Here is an 18,320-nt window from a genome sequence, read left to right as displayed (position 1 = left end):
AGACGTTTTGGTAGGGTGAAAAGATGTTGAAGCCGATGAGTTAGCGTCCTTTTTTATCAGGGAGAATAAAACCCCCTCCCTAGAGGGGCGTATAACGACCTCCCCCTCAGGGATGCATAGCTTTTTTTTCACACTAGAGGGCGGGGGTGTGGGGATTTTTATTTTTTATTTATTTATTTATTTTATTTATTTATTTTTACCAGGCAGGAAATGTCACTCCTTTTCGCAGGCGTGTATGAGGGGTCTTCTAACGTGAATGAGGCTTAATCAAATTTCAAGGTTTTTCTCACCCCTGTAAAATTCTGCCACAATCTGCTGTTAAAATAGAGGGCAGAAATTCTCTCAGCCTCGCTCAGCATGCGGTCGTTCCATTCGTCCCATGGCACACTCACTATTTGGTAGAAAACCCCACATTCTGTGTTGAATGATTCCAGCGTAAAATACATGTGTGCCGACTCTCTACAACCTCCTGTAGTTTTTAAACAAGCTTCTGCTTTAACGTGCTCGATCTTTACTTTGAAGTACCATCGCCCGTTTGGAACGGTTCTACTGATCCATGTAAAGCATAAAATCTCACCGCTTACATCTGACGGAGACGCCATGTACTCCTTAAAGGTCCTGGGTACGAGATCGCTGATAATCCCCCAGTCATTCGAGTTCAGGGTCCCGTAGCCAGATGCAGGAGTAGTTTCGACACCGTCATATTCCATAAAAATGCAGAGCTCGCCCATTTCGTACAAAAAATGATACCCCCAAAAAGCTCCGTTCAGAGGCCACTGCATTCTCAAAACCCCCTCTGCCGGTTTTTGAACGCGGTGTAAAAACATTCTCTGTTTGCGAGGTGTCTTTAGAGGGCAAAACACTTGCAATAAGACGCTAGTCTCGGCGATCACGCGATGGTTTGTCTGTGACATTTTGCGTCAGGTTTCACGGCTCAAATGAAAAGAAAAATTGAATCTTTCGCCGTCTAGTCAATCTAAAACACACACCCTGCATTTAAATCCGTCCCACTCTATTACCACGTGGTGTTTAATGTAAAAAAAGAAAAAGTCATAGAATAAAAATATAATATTTTATACCTTACACCGATTTACAAGAGTCGAAATAAAGACTTTATAGTTTCAATATACATCACTTTTATTATTTCAAAAAAAAAAAAATCAACATATTATTCCATTGTGTTACATTTACAATATAACAAAAATAATCATTTATTTCAAACTATTAGGCCGTCAGGTCACACACGTTTTCGTTCAGTTTCGCTCCACTACCAGGGGCACTAAATAATCTTTACTTCATAAAATAGATTTATTAGTAGTAAGTAAGAATCCGTGGAGTTCACCCTCTGAAAACCTGCCAATTTTGTGTTTTCGGTGGTGAAACCCCGGCACTATTTTGCGATGAGGCGCAGTGATCTCTCGTGTGGGCGTAGTGCCATTAGGTCGGTAGTGGTGTGATTTAGGTCACATGAGCCAATCAGGTAGCTGCTGCTTTCTCCTCACCATAGCAACCGCATAACAAAAATGGCGACCACAACGTCGGAGAGCGAAAGGAGAAAAAAAGTTAGAAAGAGAGTGGTGAAAAAACTTCGTTCCCGTTCAGGTTTGCCCATCGCTTCAGCTGGCCCCGTTCTTCCAGCCATCTGCATCATTTGTAAAAATAAATTTCAAAGTATACTCGTCTGGGATTGGAAGGCACACGGAAGAGGGATCATCTCGCCAAAGCAGAAACATTGTCAGCAGGTATGTGCTACACAGACGCGTGCCCATTTCTGTTATTAATGTGACCGATATTTAGTATAGGGCTGAAAATAATTTGTTGCTAGGTTAAGTTTTAAGGCTATAGTTTATTAAAAAGGCGAGCTGCTGAATGATTTATCGAGTGAATCCAACAGTTGTTACCAAACTCGAGTTACCTGTGCCCATCAGTCATAATTGAGTCACAGCTACACACTCCCTTTTCCCCAAACTCTCTCTCATCAACCTCAACAAACACTTTACTTTACTTAAATCTGTGATGTGCATATACTGTAAAGAGGTGATGTGACAATAACACTTATAATGTAATTCTTTTTTGTCTAAAGGCGGGTTGGTTGCTGCAGGCCGCTGAGATGAAGAAAGACTGTTCCATTCTTCTGCATATTCAAGACAAAAGACTGTGTCACAATGGAGGTGCAGTTTTGTTTCAGAGATTACACAAGGTTCTTAAAGTCAACAGCAACAGAAACAGCAACCAGGGACGAACAAATGTGAGTTGTTACATTGCACTATTTCATTGTCACTTTGCTAAAATTACACATTTCAAAAGTAAAGCATTGGTCAGCAATATGTCACTTGTTAGGGCCCGAGCAGCGACCGCTGCGAGGTCCCTATTGTTTTTGTAAAAATTATTATTATTATTATTATTATTATTATTATTAGGGCCCGAGCAGCGACCGCTGCGAGGTCCCTATTGTTTTTGTAAAAATTATTATTATTATTAGGGCCCCAGCAGCGACCGCTGCGAGGTCCCTATTGTTTTTGTAAAAATTATTATTAGGGCCCGAGCAGCGACCGCTGCGAGGTCCCTATTGTTTTTGTAAAAATTATTATTAGGGCCCGAGCAGCGACCGCTGCGAGGTCCCTATTGTTTTTGTAAAAATTATTATTATTATTATTATTATTATTATTATTATTCTTCTTCTTCTTCTTTATTCTCCGCAAACAATCGCGATTTTGGGTACCTAAATATTCACGAAAACTCACCAAACTTTGCACACTCCTCAGGTCCGGCGAAAAATTTGATATTATGAAGTCGTTATAACAACGCGGCTCTATAGCGCCCCCTAGCGTAGAAAAATAAAAACCAAGCCCGACACGTTTGAGCTAGAGCAACGAAAATTGGCAGGCACGTGTAGCACCCCGAGACGCACAAAAAATTCTATTGGGACCATGTAGCTAAAATGTACAGGAAGTGAGCTATGAATTTTTTAATGTCCAATTTTGGCCTATTTTGGCACATTCACTGTGGTCATGCTTTTTCCCCCTTTGCAAACATTTTTCATCCAATTGACTTCAAACTTGGCATTTATCATCTCAAGACCTAAGAGAACAGCTGGGCAAAACATCTTGCCTTTTCGAAATACTATACGACGGGGGCGGAGCATCAAATATTGCCTTTAAAATTTCATTTGTCCAGAAAGAGCAAATGCTTAATAACTCCCATGTTCAAGCTCCAAAAAATCTCAAACTTCTCAGGCAACGTAATAGTCACAGCCTGAAAACATCTATATGACAAAATTCAGTTATACATATAGCGCCACCTAGTGGTTACAATAAATGTCATACTTTACGTTTTTAGCTACTGTGCTGAGCTTGTTGAAGGGATCCATTTGAAAATTGGTCAGAAAAGCCTTAAGATGTTGATCATGCCCCACACCGAATATTGTAACTTTTCATCAATGGGCGTGGCCGCTACGGTGACGCAAAATCTGAAGATTTTTCGTGAAAATAAAAGCTGCATTAACTTGACCGAGATGATCCTATCTTCTCAAAATTTCACACATTTGATGAGAGTCCAGCTCTAAAGACATCTACTAACTTACATTTCATCTAACTGATAGCGCCACCTAGTGGCAATTTTTTTTCTTACGAATTTTCTTCTACGTTTTTCTCCAAACATGTTAACTGGACCTACCTCATATTTGCTCAGAGGAGGGTTTCGGCCTTCATGATGTCACAACACGAAGTTTGTGAGTTTTCGCGAATTGCTGTAGGCGTGGCTAAGCGCTGTTCGCCAAGAAAACAACGCCAGTTTTGAGGGTCTAAACATGCACAGAAAGGCACACACATCTGGCCTGGTAAAATGAGCAATATTTTATTGTTGATTGTGCTATTTTTACAAAAATGACTCAATAGCGCCCCCTCAAAATTTTTAACGAAGCAGCCCCGGTTGTACGTTTAAGCAAAAACGCCGAATATTTTTAGGTGTATGAGGGAGCCCAAGACCTACAAAAACGTCTCTTGTAGCCATATGCTAAAATGAACAGGAAGTGAGCTACGAATTTTTGAATGTCCCATTTTTGACGATTTTTGCACATTCACAGGGGGCAGACTTTTGCCCACTTCTCCTACACGTTTCATCCGACTGAGTTAAGACTTGGCCTGGACCATGTCAAGACCTGAGCCAACGACAGGGGGAAAAATTTTGACTTTTCGAAATACTATATGATGAGGGCGGGGCATCAAAATTTGTGTTTCACAATGAAAAAGGATATGCTTGATAACTCCCCGGTACATGCTCCAAAAAATCCCAAACTTGACATGTATGTTTATCGTCAAGGCCTGAAGTTATCTCTATGACAACATTCAGTTATATATGCAGCGCCACCTAGCCCTTGAGGCATGAAAAAAAAATACCCCACATACGGTATTTTGTACAAAAAATGTACACTCATTCTAAGTGTGATAACTAAGTCATTTATGAATATTTTTTTAGTTTCCACCACTCAAAATGTTCACTGGCATCAGACTTATCCAAACATATATATATTTTTATTTATTTTTGATAGCCTCTATGGACATTAAAAGCAATATCGTGAATGAAGGATATGCTTAATAACTCCACGGTACATGCTCCAAAAAAAAATCCCACACTTGACATGTATGCTTATAATCAAGGCCTGAAGGTATCTCTATGACAACATTCAGTTATAAATACAGCGCCACCTAGCCCTTGAGGCTTATATAAAAAATAAAAAAAATACCCCACATACGGTATTTTGTACAAAAAATGTACACTCATTCTAAGTGTGATAACTAAGTCATTTCTGAATATTCTTTTAGTTTCCACCACTCAAATTGTTCACTGGCTTCACACCGATCCAAACGTATGTACGTTTCCATTTTGTTTTATTCATTTTTGATTGCCCCTTTGGACAATAAAAGTAACATTGTGCAATGAGTACAACGAGCGATGATGTGTATATACACTTTTACAAAAAAATACCAATCAGGGCAACTCATTGCCTAAAAATAAAAAAGGACGCTGATTTTTGCAGGTCTTAACAATCACCAAAACCCGTTGAGCTTGACACACACACTGGCAAAAAAATATTCTACATGTAAACGTTTATTATGCCATTTTCAAAGAAATTTTGCTTCCAATATGCCAGTACCCCAACGTGCCAGTACCCCAACGTGCAAGTACCCCAACGTGCAAGGACCCCAACGTGGCCCGGGCTGCGAGGGCCCTTTATAGCTGCTCGCAGCTCTAGTTATTATTATTATTATTAGGGCCCGAGCAGCGACCGCTGCGAGGTCCCTATTGTTTTTGTAAAAATTATTATTATTATTATTATTATTATTATTATTATTATTATTATTATTATTCTTCTTTATTCTCCGCAAACGATCCCGATTTTGGGTACCTAAACATTCACGAAAACTCACCGAACTTTGCACACTCCTCAGGCCCGGCGAAAAATTTGATATTATGAAGTCGTCATAACAACGCGACTCTATAGCGCCCCCTAGCGTAGAAAAATAAAAGCCTAGCCCGGCACGTTTGAGCTGGAGCAACGAAAATTGGCAGGCACGTGTAGCACCGCGAGATGCACAAAAAAGTCTATTGGGACCATGTAGCTAAAATGTACAGGAAATGAGCTATGAATTTTTTAATGTCCAATTTTGGCCTATTTTGGCACATTCACTGTGGTCATGCTTTTTCCCCCTCTGCAAACATTTTTCATCCCATTGACTTCAAACTTGGCATTTATCATCTCAAGACGTGAGAGAACAACTGGGCAAAAAGTCTTGCCTTTTCGAAATACTATATGATGGGGGCGGGGCATCAAATATTGCCTTTAAAATTTCATTTGTCCAGAAAGAGCAAATGCTTAATAACTCCCATGTTCAAGCTCCAAAAAATCTCAAACTTCTCAGGCAATGTAATAGTCACGGCCTGAAAACATCTATATGATAAAATTCAGTTATACATATAGCGCCACCTAGTGGTAACAATAAATGTCATACTTTACGTTTTTAGCTACTGCGCTGAGCTCGTTGAAGGGATCCAGTTGAAAATTGGTCAGAAAAGCCTTAAGATGTTGATCATGCCCCACACCGAATATTGTAACTTTTCGCCAAAGGGCGTGGCCGCTATGGTGCCGCAAAGTCTGAAGATTTTTCGTGACAATAAAAGCTGCATTAACTTGACCGAGATGATCCTATCTTCTCAAAATTTCACACATTTGATGAGAGTCCAGCTCTAAAGACATCTACTAACTTACATTTCATCTAACTGATAGCGCCACCTAGTGGCAATTTTTTTTCTTACGAATTTTCTTCTACGTTTTTCTCCAAACACGTTAACTGGACCTACCTCATAGTTGCTCAGATGAGGGTTTCGGCCTTCATGATGTCACAACACGAAGTTTGTGAGTTTTCGCGAATTGCTGTGGGCGTGGCTAAGCGCTGTTCGCCAAGAAAACAACGCCAGTTTTGAGGGTCTAAACATGCACAGAAACTCCTGAAACTTGGCACACACATCTGGCCTGGTAATATGAGCAATATTTTATTGTTGATTGTGCTATTTTTACAAAAATGACTCAATAGCGCCCCCTCGAAATTTTTAACGAAGCAGCCCCGGTTGTACGTATAAGCAAGAACGACGAATATTTTTAGGTGTATGAGGGAGCCCAAGACCTACAAAAAAGTCTCTTGTACCCATATGCTAAAATGAACAGGAAGTGAGCTACGAATTTTTGAATGTCCCATTTTTGACGATTTTTGCACATTCACAGGGGGCAGACTTTTGCCCACTTCTCCTACACGTTTCATCCGACTGAGTTAAGACTTGGCCTGGACCATGTCAAGACCTGAGCCAACGACAGGGGGAAAAATTTTGACTTTTCGAAATACTATATGATGAGGGCGGGGCATCAAAATTTGTGTTTCGCAATGAAAAAGGATATGCTTGATAACTCCCCGGTACATGCTCCAAAAAATCCCAAACTTGACATGTATGTTTATCGTCAAGGCCTGAAGTTATCTCTATGACAACATTCAGTTATATATGCAGCGCCACCTAGCCCTTGAGGCATGAAAAAAAAATACCCCACATACGGTATTTTGTACAAAAAATGTAAACTCATTCTAAGTGTGATAACGAAGTCATTTCTGAATATTCTTTTAGTTTCCACCACTCAAAATGTTCACTGGCATCAGACTTATCCAAACATATATATATTTTTATTTATTTTTGATAGCCTCTATGGACATTAAAAGCAATATCGTGAATGAAGGATATGCTTAATAACTCCACGGTACATGCTCCCAAAAAAATCCCACACTTGACATGTATGCTTATAATCAAGGCCTGAAGGTATCTCTATGACAACATTCAGTTATAAATACAGCGCCACCTAGCCCTTGAGGCTTATATAAAAAAAAATAAAAATACCCCACATACGGTATTTTGTACAAAAAATGTACACTCATTCTAAGTGTGATAACTAAGTCATTTATGAATATTCTTTTAGTTTCCACCACTCAAATTGTTCACTGGCTTGACACCGATCCAAACGTATGTACGTTTCCATTTTGTTTTATTCATTTTTGATTGCCCCTTTGGACAATAAAAGTAACATTGTGCAATGAGTACAACGAGCGATGATGTGTATATACACTTTTACAAAAAAATACCAATCAGGGCAACTCATTGCCTAAAAATAAAAAAGGACGCTGATTTTTGCAGGTCTTAACAATCACCAAAACCCGTTGAGCTTGACACACACACTGGCAAAAAAATATTCTACATGTAAACGTTTATTATGCCATTTTCAAAGAAATTTTGCTTCCAATATGCCAGTACCCCAACATGCAAGTACCACAACGTGCAAGGACCCCAACGTGGCCCGGGCTGCGAGGGCCCTTTATAGCTGCTCGCAGCTCTAGTTAGGGCCCGAGCAGCGACCGCTGCGAGGTCCCTATTGTTTTTGTAAAAATTATTATTATTATTATTATTATTATTATTATTATTCTTCTTCTTCTTTATTCTCCGCAAACAATCGCGATTTTGGGTACCTAAATATTCACGAAAACTCACCGAACTTTGCACACTCCTCAGGTCCGGCGAAAAATTTGATATTATGAAGTCGTTATAACAACGCGACTCTATAGCGCCCCCTAGCATAGAAAAATAAAAACCAAGCCCGGCACGTTTGAGCTAGAGCAACGTAAATTGGCAGGCACGTGTAGCACCCCGAGACGCACAAAAAAGTCTATTGGGACCATGTAGCTAAAATGTACAGGAAGTGAGCTATGAATTTTTTAATGTCCAATTTTGGCCTATTTTGGCACATTCACTGTGGTCATGCTTTTTCCCCCTATGCAAACATTTTTCATCCCATTGACTTCAAACTTGGTATTTATCATCTCAAGACCTAAGAGAACAGCTGGGCAAAAAGTCTTGCCTTTTCGAAATACTATATGACGGGGGCGGGGCATCAAATATTGCCTTTAAAATTTCATTTGTCCAGAAAGAGCAAATGCTGAATAACTCCCATGTACAAGCTCCAAAAAATCTCAAACTTCTCAGGCAACGTAATAGTCACGGCCTGAAAACATCTATATGACAAAATTCAGTTATACATATAGCGCCACCTAGTGGTTACAATAAATGTCATACTTTACGTTTTTAGCTACTGTGCTGAGCTCGTTGAAGGGATCCAGTTGAAAATTGGTCAGAAAAGCCTTAAGATGTTGATGATGCCCCACACTGAATATTGTAACTTTTCGCCAAAGGGCGTGGCCGCTACGGTGACGCAAAGTCTGAAGATTTTTCGTGACAATAAAAGCTGCATTAACTTGACCGAGATGATCCTATCTTCTCAAAATTTCACACACTTGATGAGAGTCCAGCTCTAAAGACATCTACTAACTTACATTTCATCTAACTGATAGCGCCACCTAGTGGCAATTTTTTTTCTTACGAATTTTCTTCTACGTTTTTCTCCAAACACGTTAACTGGACCTACCTCATATTTGCTCAGATGAGGGTTTCGGCCTTCATGATGTCACAACACGAAGTTTGTGAGTTTTCGCGAATTGCTGTGGGCGTGGCTAAGCGCTGTTCGCCAAGAAAACAACGCCAGTTTTGAGGGTCTAAACATGCACAGAAACTCCTGAAACTTGGCACACACATCTGGCCTGGTAAAATGAGCAATATTTTATTGTTGATTGTGCTATTTTTACAAAAATGACTCAATAGCGCCCCCTCGAAATTTTTAACGAAGCAGCCCCGGTTGTACGTTTAAGCAAGAACGACGAATATTTTCAGGTGTATGAGGGAGCCCAAGACCTACAAAAAAGTCTCTTGTACCCATATGCTAAAATGAACAGGAAGTGAGCTACGAATTTTTGAATGTCCCATTTTTGACGATTTTTGCACATTCACAGGGGGCAGACTTTTGCCCACCTCTCCTACACGTTTCATCCGACTGAGTTAAGACTTGGCCTGGACCATGTCAAGACCTGAGCCAACGACAGGGGGAAAAATTTTGACTTTTCGAAATACTATATGATGAGGGCGGGGCATCAAAATTTGTGTTTCGCAATGAAAAAGGATATGCTTGATAACTCCCCGGTACATGCTCCAAAAAATCCCAAACTTGACATGTATGTTTATCGTCAAGGCCTGAAGTTATCTCTATGACAACATTCAGTTATATATGCAGCGCCACCTAGCCCTTGAGGCATGAAAAAAAAATACCCCACATACGGTATTTTGTACAAAAAATGTAAACTCATTCTAAGTGTGATAACGAAGTCATTTATGAATATTCTTTTAGTTTCCACCACTCAAAATGTTCACTGGCATCAGACTTATCCAAACATATATATTTTTTTATTTATTTTTGATAGCCTCTATGGACATTAAAAGCAATATCGTGAATGAAGGATATGCTTAATAACTCCACGGTACATGCTCCAAAAAAAATCCCACACTTGACATGTATGCTTATAATCAAGGCCTGAAGGTATCTCTATGACAACATTCAGTTATAAATACAGCGCCACCTAGCCGTTGAGGCTTATATAAAAAAAATTAAAAAAATACCCCACATACGGTATTTTGTACAAAAAATGTACACTCATTATAAGTGTGATAACTAAGTCATTTATGAATATTCTTTTAGTTTCCACCACTCAAATTGTTCACTGGCTTCACACCGATCCAAACGTATGTACGTTTCCATTTTGTTTTATTCATTTTTGATTGCCCCTTTGGACAATAAAACATTGTGCAATGAGTACAACGAGCGATGATGTGTATATACACTTTTACAAAAAAATACCAATCAGGGCAACTCATTGCCTAAAAATAAATAAGGACGCTGATTTTTGCAGGTCTTAACAATCACCAAAATCCGTTGAGCTTGACAGACACTGGCAAAAAAAATATTCTACATGTAAACGTTTATTATGCCATTTTCAAAGAAATTTTGCTTCCAATATGCCAGTACCCCAACGTGCCAGTACCCCAACGTGCAAGTACCCCAACGTGCAAGGACCCCAACGTGGCCCGGGCTGCGAGGGCCCTTTATAGCTGCTCGCAGCTCTAGTTATTATTCTTCTTCTTCTTCTTCTTCTTCTTCTTTATTCTCCGCAAACGATCGCGATTTTGGGTACCTAAACATTCACGAAAACTCACCGAACTTTGCACACTCCTCAGGCCCGGCGAAAAATTTGATATTATTAAGTCGTCATAACAATGCGACTCGATAGCGCCCCCTAGCGTAGAAAAATATAAACCAAGCCCGGCACGTTTGAGCTAGAGCAACAAAAATTGGCAGGCACGTGTAGCACCCCGAGACGCAAAAAAAAGTCTATTGGGACCATGTAGCTAAAATGTACAGGAAGTGAGCTATGAATTTTTTTATGTCCAATTTTGGCCTATTTTGGCACATTCACTGTGGTCATGCTTTTTCCCCCTTTGCAAACATTTTTCATCCAATTGACTTCAAACTTGGCATTTATCATCTCAAGACCTGAGAGAACAACTGGGCAAAACATCTTGTCTTTTTGAAATACTATATGACGGGGGCGGGGCATCAAATATTGCCTTTAAAATTTCATTTGTCCAGAAAGAGCAAATGCTTAATAACTCCCATGTTCAAGCTCCAAAAAATCTCAAACTTCTCAGGCAACGTAATAGTCACAGCCTGAAAACATCTATATGATCAAATTCAGTTATACATATAGCGCCACCTAGTGGTTACAATAAATGTCATACTTTACGTTTTTAGCTACTGTGCTGAGCTTGTTGAAGGGATCCATTTGAAAATTGGTCAGAAAAGCCTTAAGATGTTGATTATGCCCCACACCGAATATTGTAACTTTTCGCCAAAGGGCGTGGCCGCTACGGTGACGCAAAGTCTGAAGATTTTTCGTGAAAATAAAAGCTGCATTAACTTGACCGAGATGATCCTATCTTCTCAAAATTTCACACATTTGATGAGAGTCCAGCCCTAAAGACATCTATGAACTTATATTTCATCTAACTGATCGCGCCACCTAGTGGCAATTTTTTTTCTTACGAATTTTCTTCTACGTTTTTCTCCAAACACGTTAACTGGACCTACCTCATATTTGCTCAGATGAGGGTTTCGGCCTTCATGATGTCACAACACGAAGTTTGTGAGTTTTCGCGAATTGCTGTGGGTGTGGCTAAGCGCTGTTCGCCAAGAAAACAACGCCAGTTTTGAGGGTCTAAACATGCACAGAAACTCATGAAACTTGGCACACACATCTGGCCTGGTAAAATGAGCAATATTTTATTGTTGATTGTGCTATTTTTACAAAAATGACTCAATAGCGCCCCCTAGAAGTTTTTAACGAAGCAGCCCCGGTTGTACGTTTAAGCAAGAACGACGAATATTTTTAGGTGTATGAGGGAGCCCAAGACCTACAAAAAAGTCTCTTGGACCCATATGCTAAAATGAACAGGAAGTGAGCTACGAATTTTTGAATGTCCCATTTTTGACAATTTTTGCACATTCACAGGGGGCAGACTTTTGCCCACTTCTCCTACACGTTTCATCTGACTGAGTTAAGACTTGACCTGGACCATGTCAAGACCTGAGCCAACGACAGGGGGAAAAATCTTGACCTTTCGAAATACTATATGATGAAGGCGGGGCATCAAAATTTGTGTTTCGCACTGAAAAAGGATATGCTTAATAACTCCCCGGTACATGCTCCAAAAAATCCCAAACTTGACATGTATGTTTATCGTCAAGGCCTGAAGCTATCTCTATGACAACATTCAGTTATATATGCAGCGCCACCTAGCCCTTGAGGCATAAAAAAAAAATACCCCACATACGGTATTTTGTACAAAAAATGTAAACTCATTCTAAGTGTGATAACTAAGTCATTTATGAATATTCTTTTAATTTCCACCACTCAAAATGTTCACTGGCATCAGACTTATCCAAACATATATATATTTTTATTTATTTTTGATAGCCTCTGTGGACATTAAAAGCAATATCGTGAATGAAGGATATGCTTAATAACTTCACGGTACATGCTCCAAAAAAAATCCCACACTTGACATGTATGCTTATAATCAAGGCCTGAAGGTATCTCGATGACAACATTCAGTTATAAATACAGCGCCACCTAGCCGTTGAGGCTTATATAAAAAAAATAAAAAAAATACCCCACATACGGTATTTTGTACAAAAAATGTACACTCATTCTAAGTGTGATAACTAAGTCATTTATGAATATTCTTTTAGTTTCCACCACTCAAATTGTTCACTGGCTTCACACCGATCCAAACGTATGTACGTTTCCATTTTGTTTTATTCATTTTTGATTGCCCCTTTGGACAATAAAAGTAAACATTGTGCAATGAGTACAACGAGCGATGATGTGTATATACACTTTTACAAAAAAATACCAAACAGGGCAACTCATTGCCTAAAAATAAATAAGGACGCTGATTTTTGCAGGTCTTAACAACATACGATGTACAAAAAAGTCCCTTGCTGCTTTGTGCTAAACCCAACAGGAAGTCCCCCAGGGGCCGAGCATCACATTTTGAGCTAAAAAAATTCCGCTTTAACGAAGCATTCCCGGTTGTACGTTTCACCTAGCGCTATGATAATTTGGAGGCATACATAAGAGCCCACGATGTACAAAAAAGTCTCTTGCAACCATATGCTAAACCAAACAGGACGTCCGCCACTTTGATTTACGTTGGGATTTGTAGCCATTTTTTGTGGCTTTTTTTAGGGGTCATATTTTAACCAACTGCTCCTACAAAATTTATCTGACCATCTTCAAACTTGGTGTTTTTCATCTTAAGATGTTTATGTTGCAAAGTTATCGAAAGTTTTTTATTTTGTCGCACGCCGTTCCCATAGCAATGCATTGTTTGCCAAGTAAAGTGCTTCTATTTTTTTGGTCTATACATGTGCGAAAACTCGTGAAACTTTGCACACACATCAGACTTGTCATGCACATGAATATTTTAGAGATTTCTTGTGCAATTTGCAATAAATGGCTCAATAGCGCCCGCTAGACATTTTTAGGAAGCTTTTGGAAATGTATGATTCAGCTAGATTTTTAAAAATTGGGATACCTATCAGCCTAAGAATTACAAAAAGTTACTAAAGCCATATGCTAAACCAAACAGGAAATCTGTCATTTTGATTTACTTTGGTATTTGTAACCATTTCTGGGGGCCTTTTATTGGGGTCATATTTTCAACAGAACTTATCAGATCGTCTTCATTCTTTGGCGTGTTTCATCTGAAGATATTTAAGATGATAAGTTATTGAATTTTTTTATTTTGTCACACGCCTTTGCTGTAGCCATGTATTGTTTGTGAAAAAAATGCTTTTTTGAGAGTCTAAATATGGGCGAAAACTCACATAACTTTGCACACACACCAGACCTGTCTGGAACATGAATATTTTATTTAGAGATTTGTTGTGCAATTTGTAATAAATGGCTCAATAGCGCCCTCTAGACATTTTTATGAAGTCTTTCCGATTATATGATTCAGCTAGATGTGTGAATATTGGCAGGCAAGCCTAATATATACAAAAAGTATTCTATATAGCCATGTGCCAATCCATTTTGATTTTATTTTGTTAATTGTGCATCAGTTTTGGCCCCCACATCAAACTTTGCAAACACAAAGCATGTCAAAAACATTTACAATTTAGAGAGTTTCCTATTTGCGAGGGCCCTTTATAGCTGCTCGCAGCTCTAGTTAGGGCCCGAGCAGCGACCGCTGCGAGGTCCCTATTGTTTTTGTAAAAATTCTTCTTCTTCTTCTTCTTCTTCTTCTTCTTCTTCTTCTTCTTCTTCTTCTTTATTCTCCGCAAACGATCCCGATTTTGGGTACCTAAACATTCACGAAAACTCACCGAACTTTGCACACTCCTCAGGCCCGGCGAAAAATTTGATATTATGAAGTCGTCATAACAACGCGACTCTATAGCGCCCCCTAGCGTAGAAAAATAACAACCAAGCCCGGCACGTTTGAGCTAGAGCAACGAAAATATGCAGGCACGTGTAGCACCCCGAGATGTACAAAAAAGTCTATTGGGACCATGTAGCTAAAATGTACAGGAAATGAGCTATGAATTTTTTAATGTCCAATTTTGGCCTATTTTGGCACATTCACTGTGGTCATGCTTTTTCCCCCTCTGCAAACATTTTTCATCCAATTAACTTCAAACTTGGCATTTATCATCTCAAGACGTGAGAGAACAACTGGGCAAAAAGTCTTGCCTTTTCAAAATACTATATGATGGGGGCGGGGCATCAAATATTGCCTTTAAAATTTCATTTGTCCAGAAAGAGCAAATGCTTAATAACTCCCATGTTCAAGCTCCAAAAAATCTCAAACTTCTCAGGCAATGTAATAGTCACGGCCTGAAAACATCTATATGATAAAATTCAGTTATACATATAGCGCCACCTAGTGGTAACAATAAATGTCATACTTTACGTTTTTAGCTACTGCGCTGAGCTCGTTGAAGGGATCCAGTTGAAAATTGGTCAGAAAAGCCTTAAGATGTGATCATGCCCCACACCGAATATTGTAACTTTTCACCAAAGGGCGTGGCCGCTACGGTGCCGCAAAGTCTAAAGATTTTTCGTGACAATAAAAGCTGCATTAACTTGACCGAGATGATCCTATCTTCTCAAAATTTCACACATTTGATGAGAGTCCAGCCCTAAAGACATCTATGAACTTATATTTCATCTTACTGATAGCGCCACCTAGTGGCAATTTTTTTTCTTACGAATTTTCTTCTACGTTTTTCTCCAAACACGTTAACTGGACCTACCTCATATTTGCTCAGATGAGGGATTCGGCCTTCATGATGTCACAACACGAAGTTTGTGAGTTTTCGCGAATCGCTGTGGGCGTTGCTAAGCACTGTTCGCCAAGAAAACAACGCCAGTTTTGAGGGTCTAAACATGCGCAGAAACTCATGAAACTTGGCACACACATCTGGCCTGGTAAAATGAACAATATTTTATTGTTGATTGTGCTATTTTTACAAAAATGACTCAATAGCGCCCCCTAGGAATTTTTAATGAAGCAGCCCCGGTTGTACGTTTAAGCAAGATCTATGAAAATTTTTAGGTGTATGAGGGAGCCCAAGACCTACAAAAAAGTCTCTTGGACCCATATGCTAAAATGAACAGGAAGTGAGCTACGAATTTTTGAATGTCCCATTTTTGACGATTTTTGCACATTCACAGGGGGCAGACTTTTGCCCACTTCTCCTACACGTTTCATCTGACTGAGTTAAGACTTGACCTGGACCATGTCAAGACCTGAGCCAACGGCAGGGGGAAAAATCTTGACTTTTCGAAATACTATATGATGAAGGCGGGGCATCAAAATTTGTGTTTCGCACTGAAAAAGGATATGCTTAATAACTCCCCGGTACATGCTCCAAAAAATCCCAAACTTGACATGTATGTTTATCGTCAAGGCCTGAAGCTATCTCTATGACAACATTCAGTTATATATGCAGCGTCACCTAGCCCTTGAGGCATAAAAAAAAAAATACCCCACATACGGTATTTTGTACAAAAAATGTAAACTCATTCTAAGTGTGATAACTAAGTCATTTATGAATATTCTTTTAGTTTCCACCACTCAAAATGTTCACTGGCTTCACACCGATCCAAACGTATGTACGTTTCCATTTTGTTTTATTCATTTTTGATTGCCCCTTTGAACAATAAAAGTAACATTGTGCAATGAGTACAACGAGCGATGATGTATATATACACTTTTACAAAAAATACCAATCAGGGCAACTCATTGCCTAAAAATAAATAAGGACGCTGATTTTTGCAGGTCTTAACAATCACCAAAACCCGTTGAGCTTGACACACACTGGCAAAAAAAATATTCTACATGTAAACGTTTATTATGCCATTTTCAAAGAAATTTTGCTTCCAATATGCCAGTACCCTAACGTGCAAGTACCCCAACGTGCAAGTATCCCAACGTGCAAGGACCCCAACGTGCAAGGACCCCAACGTGGCCCGGGCTGCGAGGGCCCTTTATAGCTGCTCGCAGCTCTAGTTATTATTATTATTATTAGGGCCCGAGCAGCGACCGCTGCGAGGTCCCTATTGTTTTTGTAAAAATTCTTCTTCTTCTTCTTCTTTATTCTCCGCAAACGATCCCGATTTTGGGTACCTAAACATTCACGAAAACTCACCGAACTTTGCACTCTCCTCAGGCCCGGCGAAAAATTTGATATTATGAAGTCGTCATAACAACGCGACTCTATAGCGCCCCCTAGCGTAGAAAAATAAAAACCAAGCCCGGCACGTTTGAGCTAGAGCAACGAAAATTGGCAGGCACGTGTAGCACCCCGAGATGCACAAAAAAGTCTATTGGGACCATGTAGCTAAAATGTACAGGAAGTGAGCTATGAATTTTTTAATGTCCAATTTTGGCCTATTTTGGCACATTCACTGTGGTCATGCTTTTTCCCCCTTTGCAAACATTTTTCATCCAATTGACTTCAAACTTGGCATTTATCATCTCAAGACCTGAGAGAACAGCTGGGCAAAACATCTTGCCTTTTCGAAATACTATATGACGGGGGCGGAGCATCAAATATTGCCTTTAAAATTTCATTTGTCCAGAAAGAGCAAATGCTTAATAACTCCCATGTTAAAGCTCCAAAAAATCTCAAACTTCTCAGGCAACGTAATAGTCACGGCCTGAAAACATCTAGATGATAAAATTCAGTTATACATATAGCGCCACCTAGTGGTTACAATAAATGTCATACTTTACGTTTTTAGCTACTGTGCTGAGCTTGTTGAAGGGATCCATTTGAAAATTGGTCAGAAAAGCCTTAAGATGTTGATCATGCCCCACACCGAATATTGTAACTTTTCGCCAAAGGGCGTGGCCGCTACGGTGCCGCAAAGTCGGAAGATTTTTCGTGAAAATAAAAGCTGCATTAACTTGATCGAGATGATCCTATCTTCTCAAAATTTCACACATTTGATGAGAGTCCAGCCCTAAAGACATCTACTGACTTATATTTCATCTAACTGATAGCGCCACCTAGTGGCAATTTTTTTTCTTACGAATTTTCTTCTACGTTTTTCTCCAAACACGTTAACTGGACCTACCTCATATTTGCTCAGATGAGGGTTTCGGCCTTCATGATGTCACAACACGAAGTTTGTGAGTTTTCATGAATTGCTGTGGGTGTGGCTAAGCGCTGTTCACCAAGAAAACAACGCCAGTTTTGAGGGTCTAAACATGCACAGAAACTCATGAAACTTGGCACACACATCTGGCCTGGTAAAATGAGCAATATTTTATTGTTGATTGTGCTATTTTTACAAAAATGACTCAATAGCGCCCCCTAGAAGTTTTTAACGAAGCAGCCCCGGTTGTACGTTTAAGCAAGAACGACGAATATTTTTAGGTGTATGAGGAAGCCCAAGACCTACAAAAAAGTCTCTTGGACCCATATGCTAAAATGAACAGGAAGTGAGCTACGAATTTTTGAATGTCACATTTTTGACAATTTTTGCACATTCACAGGGGGCAGACTTTTGCCCACTTCTCCTACACGTTTCATCTGACTGAGTTAAGACTTGACCTGGACCATGTCAAGACCTGAGCCAACGACAGGGGGAAAAATCTTGACCTTTCGAAATACTATATGATGAAGGCGGGGCATCAAAATTTGTGTTTCGCACTGAAAAAGGATATGCTTAATAACTCCCCGGTACATGCTCCAAAAAATCCCAAACTTG

At 39.6% G+C, this 18,320-nt stretch overlaps 1 long non-coding RNA gene across 1 annotated transcript in view; it reads left to right on the top strand.

The window, feature by feature from the left end:
* The first annotated feature begins 1,236 nt into the window (after positions 1 to 1,236).
* The window catches only part of LOC144000884 (uncharacterized), a 191,394-nt gene continuing 174,310 nt past the window's right edge, over positions 1,237 to 18,320 (top strand). Inside the window, exons 1-2 of the long non-coding RNA XR_013278317.1 lie at positions 1,237 to 1,742; positions 2,084 to 2,248. This is a non-coding gene — a long non-coding RNA (uncharacterized LOC144000884). The remainder of the gene's footprint in view (positions 1,743 to 2,083; positions 2,249 to 18,320) is intronic.

Source organism: Festucalex cinctus, chromosome 14 (genome assembly GCF_051991245.1).
Source record: "Festucalex cinctus isolate MCC-2025b chromosome 14, RoL_Fcin_1.0, whole genome shotgun sequence".
NCBI lineage: Eukaryota > Metazoa > Chordata > Actinopteri > Syngnathiformes > Syngnathidae > Festucalex > Festucalex cinctus.
The sequence above is the reverse complement of the archived record's forward strand: the minus strand, read 5'-3'. Positions and strand labels throughout refer to the sequence as shown.